The 8,489-nt window shown below is 34.8% G+C and overlaps 1 pseudogene; it reads left to right on the top strand.

Moving 5' to 3' along the window:
* Nucleotides 1-7,330: 7,330 nt before the first annotated feature.
* On the top strand, nt 7,331-7,991 carry LOC105855298 (CDGSH iron-sulfur domain-containing protein 2-like; annotated as a pseudogene).
* Nucleotides 7,992-8,489: the final 498 nt, after the last annotated feature.

Below are 8,489 nucleotides of genomic sequence, written 5' to 3'. Positions count from 1 at the left end.
TTCTACATTGGGAAAGGAGATGGAAGCGAGCACTGGACTACCTCAGTCCCCAATACCAGGCACTCTAGTAAAATACAACACCAGGCAGACCCCCATCACACCAGACTTTAGGCCAGCCCCACAGACTCAGTCTCCAGGCTGGCCCCCAGCTGACCCAGGCAGCTCTAGGCCACTCATAGCACTGGGCTCATCCACAAGTACCCCACCTCCAGGCTGGCGCGCCAATTCCACGTTGGCCCCTGCAATCCTGGGTGCCAAGCTGACACTTGTAGCCCCAGGACCCAGGCCTGCCCCCCATGGACCCAGCCTCTAGGCCAGACCTTGTGGACACAGATTCCAGGCTGACCCCTTTAACCCCATGCTCCAGCAGACCCAAGGTCCACACCTCCAGCCTGGAGCCCATTGACCCAGGCTTCAGGACAGCCCCTAGGGACCCAGGCTCCAGGACAGCCTTCACAGACCTAACCTCCAGACTAGCACCCATGCATCCAGCCTCCAGGATGGCCCCTATGGACCCAAGCTCCACTGGACCCAGGGTCAGGTAATAGCTCTAAAAATTTTAACTGGGAATAAATTTAACTGAAGAGGTGAAAGATCTGTACACTGAAAACTATATAACATGGATGAAAGAAATTGAAGAAGACACAAATAAATGGAAAAATATATGTGTTCATGCATTAGAAGAATTAATATTGTAAAATATCCACACTGCCCATAGCAATCTACAGATTCAACACAACCCTTATCAAAATTCCAATGACATTTCTCACAGAAATAGAAAAAACAATCCTAAAATGTGGAACCATAAAGATTCCAAATAGTCAAAGCAATCTTGAGCAAAAGGAAAAAAACTGGAGACATCACACTACTTCATTTCAAAATATACTACAAAGCTATGATAATCAAAACAGCATGTTACTGGCATAAAAACAGACATGTAGACTAATGGAACAAAATGGGGAGTCCAGACCTAAATCCATACATTTATGTTCCATCGATTTTTGACAAAAGTGGCTTTCCCCACACAATGGGGAAAGGACAGTCTTCAATAAATGGTGTTGGAAAAACTAGATATCCACATGCAGAAGAATGAAATTGAACCCTAATCTCACACCATATACAAAAGTCAACTCAAAATGAATTAAAGACTTAAATGTAAGAGCGGAAACTGTAAAACTACTAGAAGAAAACATAGAGGTAAAGATGTATAACATTGGTCTGGGCAATGATTTTTTGGATATGACACCAAAAGCACAGGCAACAAAAGAAAAAATGGATGAGTGAGATTACATCAAACTAAAAACCTACACACCAAAGGAAGCAATCAAAAGAGTGAAGAGACAATACATAGAATGAGAGAAAATATTTATAAATCATACATTTGCTAAGGGAATGTAAATTAGTACAACCATTATGGAAAACACTATGGAGGGTCCTCAAAGAATTAAAAACAGAATTACCATATGATTCAGCAATCCCACTACTGGATATATATCCAAAGGAAATGAAATCCGTATATCAAAGAAGTAACTACATACACTCCCATGTTCATTGCAGTATCATTCATAATAGCCAAGATATAGAATCAACCTAAGCATCCATCAACAGATGAATGAATGGATAAAGAAAATGTGGTATGTACACACAGTGCAATACTGTTCAGCTTTTAAAAAAGAAGGAAATTCTGCCATTTGTGACAACATTGATGAACCTGGAGGACACTATGTTAAGTGAAATAGGCCAGGCACAAAAAAACAAATACCGTGTGATCTCATTTACATATAGAATCTAAAAAAGTTGAACTCATAGAAGCAGAGTGGTGGTTACCAGAGGCTGGAGGACAGCAACATTAGGAAAATGTTGGTCAAAGGACACAAAATTTCAGTTAGATAGGAGGAATAAATTCAAGAGATTTATTGTGCAACACAGTGACTATAGTTCACAAAAATTGCTAAGAGAGTAGATTTTAAGTGTTCTCACAACCGAAATATAAGTTTGTGAAGTAATGTATATATTAATTAGCTTTATTTAGCAATTCCACAATGTATACATATTTCAACACATCATGCTGTATACCACAAATATATGCCATTTGTATTTGTTAATTTAAAAAAGCCAACTAGGTTAGTTTTTAAGGAGAAGCATAAAGCATTTAATTCATTTAACATTGGACTCATTTTCAAAATTGTGAATAGACATTATAAAACTTTACTCAGTAAATTCTCAATGTATAAATCTAATAAAATAAAATAAAATGTAAATCATATTTTTAAAAACAGGGAATGCTTTTGCCAATAGACCTGCTTTGCAAGAAATGTTAAAAGTTTTTCAGACAGAAGAAAACTTATATAGGTCAGAAACTTGAATCTACATAAAGGAAGAGCATCGGAGAAGGAATACATGATGGCAAGATAAAAACTTTAATTTTTCTTATTCTTAATTCATCTAATAGATAGCAGTTTGTACAAAATAATATTAATGGCAATGTAATAAAGTATATATGCATTTATACACACACACACAGAGTAGTTCCCTCTTATTAGTGATTTCACTTTCCACGGTTACAGTTACCTGCTGTCAACTGTGGTCCAAAAATAGGTGACTACAGTACAGTAAGATATTTCTGAGGGGAGAGAGAGGAGAGAGAGATACCACATTTACATAACTTATTACAGTACATTGTTACAATTGTTCAATTTTATTGTTAGTTATTGTTCATATCTTACTGTGCCTAATTTATAGGAAAACACATATTTAATAGTATATATAGGGTTTAGTACTATCTGCAGTGTCAGGCATCCACTGGGGGTCTTGGAATACATTCTTCACAGATAAAGGGGGACTACTTTGTATATGCATATATATATTAATATACACACACACAGATACACAATTGACCCTTGAACAACATGGGTCCACTTATATGCAGATTTTTTTCAATAAAAATTACATCAAGTGTGCCTCCCTCTCCTACCTCCCCTTCCACCTCCTCCACCTATTGTGCCTCTGCCGCCCCTGAGATAGTAAGACCAACTCCTCCTCTTCCACCTCCTCTTTAACCTACTCAGTTTGAAGATGATGATGAAGACTTTTATGATATCCACTTCCATTTAATAAATAATAAACATTTTCCTTCCTTCCTTCCTTCCTTCCTTCCTTCCTTCCTTCCTTCCTTCCTTCCTTCCTTCCTTCCTTCCTTTCTTTCTTTTCTTTCTCTCTTTCTTTATTTCTCTCTCTCTCTCTTTCTTTCTTTCTTTTTTCAGAGACAGGGTCACCTAGGTTGAAGAGTAGTGGTGTGATCATAGCTCACTGCAGTCTTGAACTCCTGGGCTCAATTCATCATCCTGCCTCAGCCTCCCCAGTAGCTGGGACTACAGGTGCACACCACCGCACCCAGTTCATTTTTTTAAAAAAAAATTTTGTAGAGACAAGGTCTTGCTTGCCCAATCTGGCCTTGACCTCCTGGCCTAAAGTGATCCTTTTGCCTGGCCCTCCCAAAGTTCTGGGATTACAGGCATGGGCCACTGCACCTGCCCTCCTTATGATTTTCTTAAAAATATTTTCTTTTCTGTAGCATACTTTATTATAAGAATACAGTATATAATACATATAACACACAAAATATGTGGTAATTGACTATGTTATCAGTAAGGCTTCCAGTCAATGGTAGGCTATTAGTAGTTAAGTTTTGGGGGAGTCAAAAGTTCTATGCAGATTATCAACTGCACAAGGGGTCAGCACCCCAACTCATGTGCTGTTCAAAGGTTAACTCTGCGTGTGTGTGTGTGTGTGTGTGTGTGTGAATGACAAAAATGACATAAAGGATCAGAGGGAGGAATTAGGAATATATTGCCATTACAAGCTACTTGCACTACCCAGGAAGTAGTATAGTGTTATATGGAAGTGAACATGGATTAGTTGCAAATGTATACTGAAAACTACAGAGCAACCACTAAAAAAAAAGCTTTTAAAAAAGTATAATTGATATGCTAAGAAAAGAGAATTGGAATTATGTAAAATACTCAAAACCACAAAAAGCAGAAAAAGTGTGGCAAATAAATATATGAACAAAGAAACAAAGCAACAAATAGAACACAGTAACAAATATGGTAGATAATAATCTAACTGTATCAATAATCACTTTAAAATCAATGGTCTAAACACACCCATCAAAAGACAGGGATTGCTAGAGTGGATCCAAAAACAAGACCCAACTATATATTGCCTACAAGAAACTCAGTTTAAATATAAAGACATATAGATTTAAAGTAAAAGGATAAAGATATACTATGTTAACTAATCAAAAGAAAATGGAAGTATCTATATCAATTTCAGACAGAGCAGAGTTCAGAGCAGAGAAAATTATCAGAAATAAAGGGGCATTACATAATGATAAGGAGTCTGTACTACAAGAAGACATCATAATTTGTAATATGTATGCACCTAATAACAGTGTCAAAATACTTGAGGCAAAACCCAAGAAAACTGCAAGGAGAAATAGATGAAGCCACTAAAGTATTTGGAGACTTTAACATCTCTTTATTAGAAATGGACAGACCTGGCAGGCAGAAAATCGGTGAGGACATAGTTGAACTCAACAATACCATCAATCAACTGGATATAATGGACATCTATAGACTACTTTATCTGGCAACAGCAGGATACGCATTAGTCTCAAGCTCACATGGAACATTCACCAAGATAGACCACATTCTTGGCATAAAACACACCTTAACAAATTTAAAAGAATAGAAGTTATATGATATCTGCTTTCAGATTACAATAGAATTAAACTAGAAATTAATAACAGAAAGATAGCAAGAAAATCCCAAAATACCTGGAGATTAAACAACACACTTTTAAATACACATGGGTCAAAGAATAAATCTAAAAATATCTTGAACTAAATAAAAATAAAAATACAACTTATCAAAATATGTGGGATGCATAAAAAGCAATGCTTAAAGGGAAGTTTATAGCATTGAATGCATATATTAGAATTGAAGAAAGATATGAACTCAATAATCTAAGCTTCCAATTTATAAACTAGAAAAAGAAGAGCTAAATAAATCCAAAATAATAATAAAATAAATAATAAGTATTCAAGCATGAATCAAGGAAACTGCAAATAAAAATTCAATACAGAAAAGAAACAAAGTCAAAGCTGGTTATTTGTAAAGACCAAAAAATTTTATAAGCCTCTATCCAAGCTAACTAAGAAACAAATAGAGAGGGTACAAATTATTAATGTCAGAAATGAAAAAGGGGACATCACTACAGATCCCAAGAACATTAAAATAATAATAAAGGAATATTATGAACAACTCTGTGCCCACAAACTTGATAACCTACATGAAATGGATCAATTACTTGAAAAACACAAACTACCAGAGTCATACAAGGAGAAATAGATAATCTTAATAGTCCTATTTCTATTAAAGAAGTTAAATCAACAATTAATAACCTTCCAAAACAGAAAGCGCCAGGTTGGATGGTTTCACTGGTGAATTTTACTGAACATTTAAGGAAGAAATGATACCAACTCCACAATGTGTTGCAGAAAATGGGAGCATTTTCTTCCCTAACTTGTTTTATGAAGCCAGCATTACACTAAAACCAAGACTACAGAAGGACATTACATGAAAAGAAAACCACAGATATATATCTCTCATGAACATAGATGTAAAAATCCTCAAAAAAATATTAGTAAATCAAATCCAAAACTGTATAAAGGAATTATTCATAATCACCAAGTAGGATTTGTTCCAGGTATGCAAGTCCAATTCAACATTCAAAAATCAATGAATGTAATTCACTACATTGTCAGGCTAAAGAAGAAAAATCATATGATCATATCAATAAATGCAAAAAGTATTTGACAGATTTCAACACCCATTCATGATTTTAAAAAAAGCCCTAAACTAGGAATGGAGAGGAACTTCTTCAACTGGGCAAAGAACATCTACAAAAAACCAACAGCTAATATACGTAATGGTGAGAAACTCAAAGCTTTTCTGTTAATACCAGAAACAAGGCCAGAATGTCCCCTCTCTCACTGCTGCTTTTCAAAATAGTACCAGAAGTCCTAGTTAATGCAATAAAGCAAGAAAAGAGAACAAAAAGTATGCCTATTAGAAAGGAAGAAATAAAACTATTTTTTCTTCACAGATACACAATTGTCTATGTAGAAAATAAAAAAGAATTTTCAAAAAAACCCTGGAACTAATAGGCCATTATAGCAAGGTTGCAAGATACAAGGTTAATATACAAGAGTCAATTGCTTTCCTATTTACCAGCAATGAACAAGTGGAATTTGAAATTAAAAACACATTACCATTTGCATTAGCACTCAAAAATGTGGAATGCTTAGGCATAAATTGAACTAAATATGTACAAGATCTATGTGAGGAACACTACAAAACTCTGATGAAAGCTACCAAAGAAGAAATAAATGGAAAGATATTCTATGTTCATGGATAAGAAGACTTGATAGTGTCCAGGTGTCAGTTCTTCCCAAATTGATCTATCAAGTCAATGCACTCCCAATCAAAATCCCAGCAAGTTATTTTATGGATATTGACAAACTGATTTTAAAATGTACATGGAGAAGGCAAAAGATCAAGAATAGCCAATTCAATATTAAAGGAGAACAAAATTTGAGGACTGTATAAAGCTACAGTAATCAAGATAGTGTAGTACTGGTAAAAGGGTAGACAAATATATCAATAGAACAGAATAGACCCCCAAAAATAGAACCACATAAATATGGTCATCTGCTCTTTGACAAAGGAGTAAAGGCAATTCAATAGAGCAAAGATGGTCTTTTTATCAAGTGGCACTGGAAAAATTGGACATTCACATGCAGAAAGAAAGAAAGAAAGAAAGAAAGAAAGAAAGAAAGAAAGAAAGAAAGAAAGAAAGAAAGAAAGAAAGAAAGAAAGAAAGAGAGAGAGAACATAGACACAGACCTCATACCTTTCACAAAAACTAACTCAAAATGGTTCATAGACCTAAATGTAAAATAAAAAAAACTATAAAACTCTTAGAAGATAACATAGGAGAAAACCTAGATGGCCTTGGTTATGGTGATGACTTTTTAGAAACAATACCAAAGGCATGACTCATGAGAGAAACAATTGATAAGCTATATTTCATTAAAATTAAAAACTTCTGCTCTGTAAAAAATAACATCAAGAAAATGAGAAGACAAGTCACAGATTTGGAGGGAATATTTTCAAAATATACATCTAATAAAGGACTATTATCCAAAATATACAAATAACTCTTAAAACTCAACAATAAGAAAATAGGGAGTTCTGTAGAGGAGCGTATGCCACTGGCCAGGAAGGTGCTGGAGAGCGTGGCCCACGCTGTGAAGGTGCAGCTTTCAGAGTATCTTAAGCAGCTCCCAGTCCCTGAGAGCATTATCTGGTTTACCAGGCTAACAGAAACAGAAAATCTTCACTGATAGAGGAAGAAAGTCCATCAGAAGTGAAAATTTTAAATTAAGGATAAAAATTTAAGAAAGTTCAACCCTTTTACATTCAAACAAAAGAAACCTGACTCTAATTATGTGAAAATCTGGATTTGTACCACAGACAAACTGTGAATTAGTTATTTATTGGGATCCTGCTCTATGCAAGGCACTGTGCTAAGCACTGGGCACATGGAGACAATTTCAGAGTGGCTTCGATTACTATCTTTTCTGGGTGTACTTGCACTACTTGGCTACCTTGCAGTTAGTTCATCCAATCCTCCCAAAGGGAAAAAAAACACAACAAAAGGATAGCTTGATTAATCTTAAAATACAAAAGGAAAACCCAAAAGTGGTGAATGAAATAAACATTGAGGATCTGTGTCTTACTAAAGCAGCTTATTGTAGGTGTTGGCATTCTAAGATGTTTCCTGCCTGTGATGATTCACATAGCAAACACAGTGAGTTGACAGGAGGTGATGTTGGTCCACTAATACTGAAGAAGAAAGAAGTATAATAGTAATGAATTAGGATTGAATTCAATTGTACAAAATCTTATAACAATATTTTCTCATTCTTCGTGTATAGAAAATTTTGAAATGCTGGTCTTATTACTACTGGCTGAACAATTATTTCTGTCAGTTTATTTACTTGCTACCCTACTGTTTATATTTGATACTTTGTATATGCAAACAATCACTTATATAGAAATTAAATTGTCAAGCCTCCTTTGTTTGACTTCAAAAAATTAATGTATCTTCCAACAATAAAATCAACACTTCTGATTTTAATTGAGAAAAATCTAAATTTTGGCAATGAGTCCAAAGCTGTTTCTTTGAATATCAATATTTTAAACAGAATCTGTATTTTAAAATTTTCCCTCTACACTGTTAAATATATTATTTTTAATATCTCTTTTGTTTTGATAATTTGAAGTATTTATTTTTCCTTTTGGCCTTCTGCACTCCATTGTGTTTAGATGAATTAAAAAAAACTATTGACATCAAGAATTACT

This window comes from Microcebus murinus, chromosome X (genome assembly GCF_040939455.1).
Source record: "Microcebus murinus isolate Inina chromosome X, M.murinus_Inina_mat1.0, whole genome shotgun sequence".
In the NCBI taxonomy this organism is placed as follows: domain Eukaryota; kingdom Metazoa; phylum Chordata; class Mammalia; order Primates; family Cheirogaleidae; genus Microcebus; species Microcebus murinus.
This window is presented reverse-complemented; position numbering and strand designations above follow the sequence as displayed.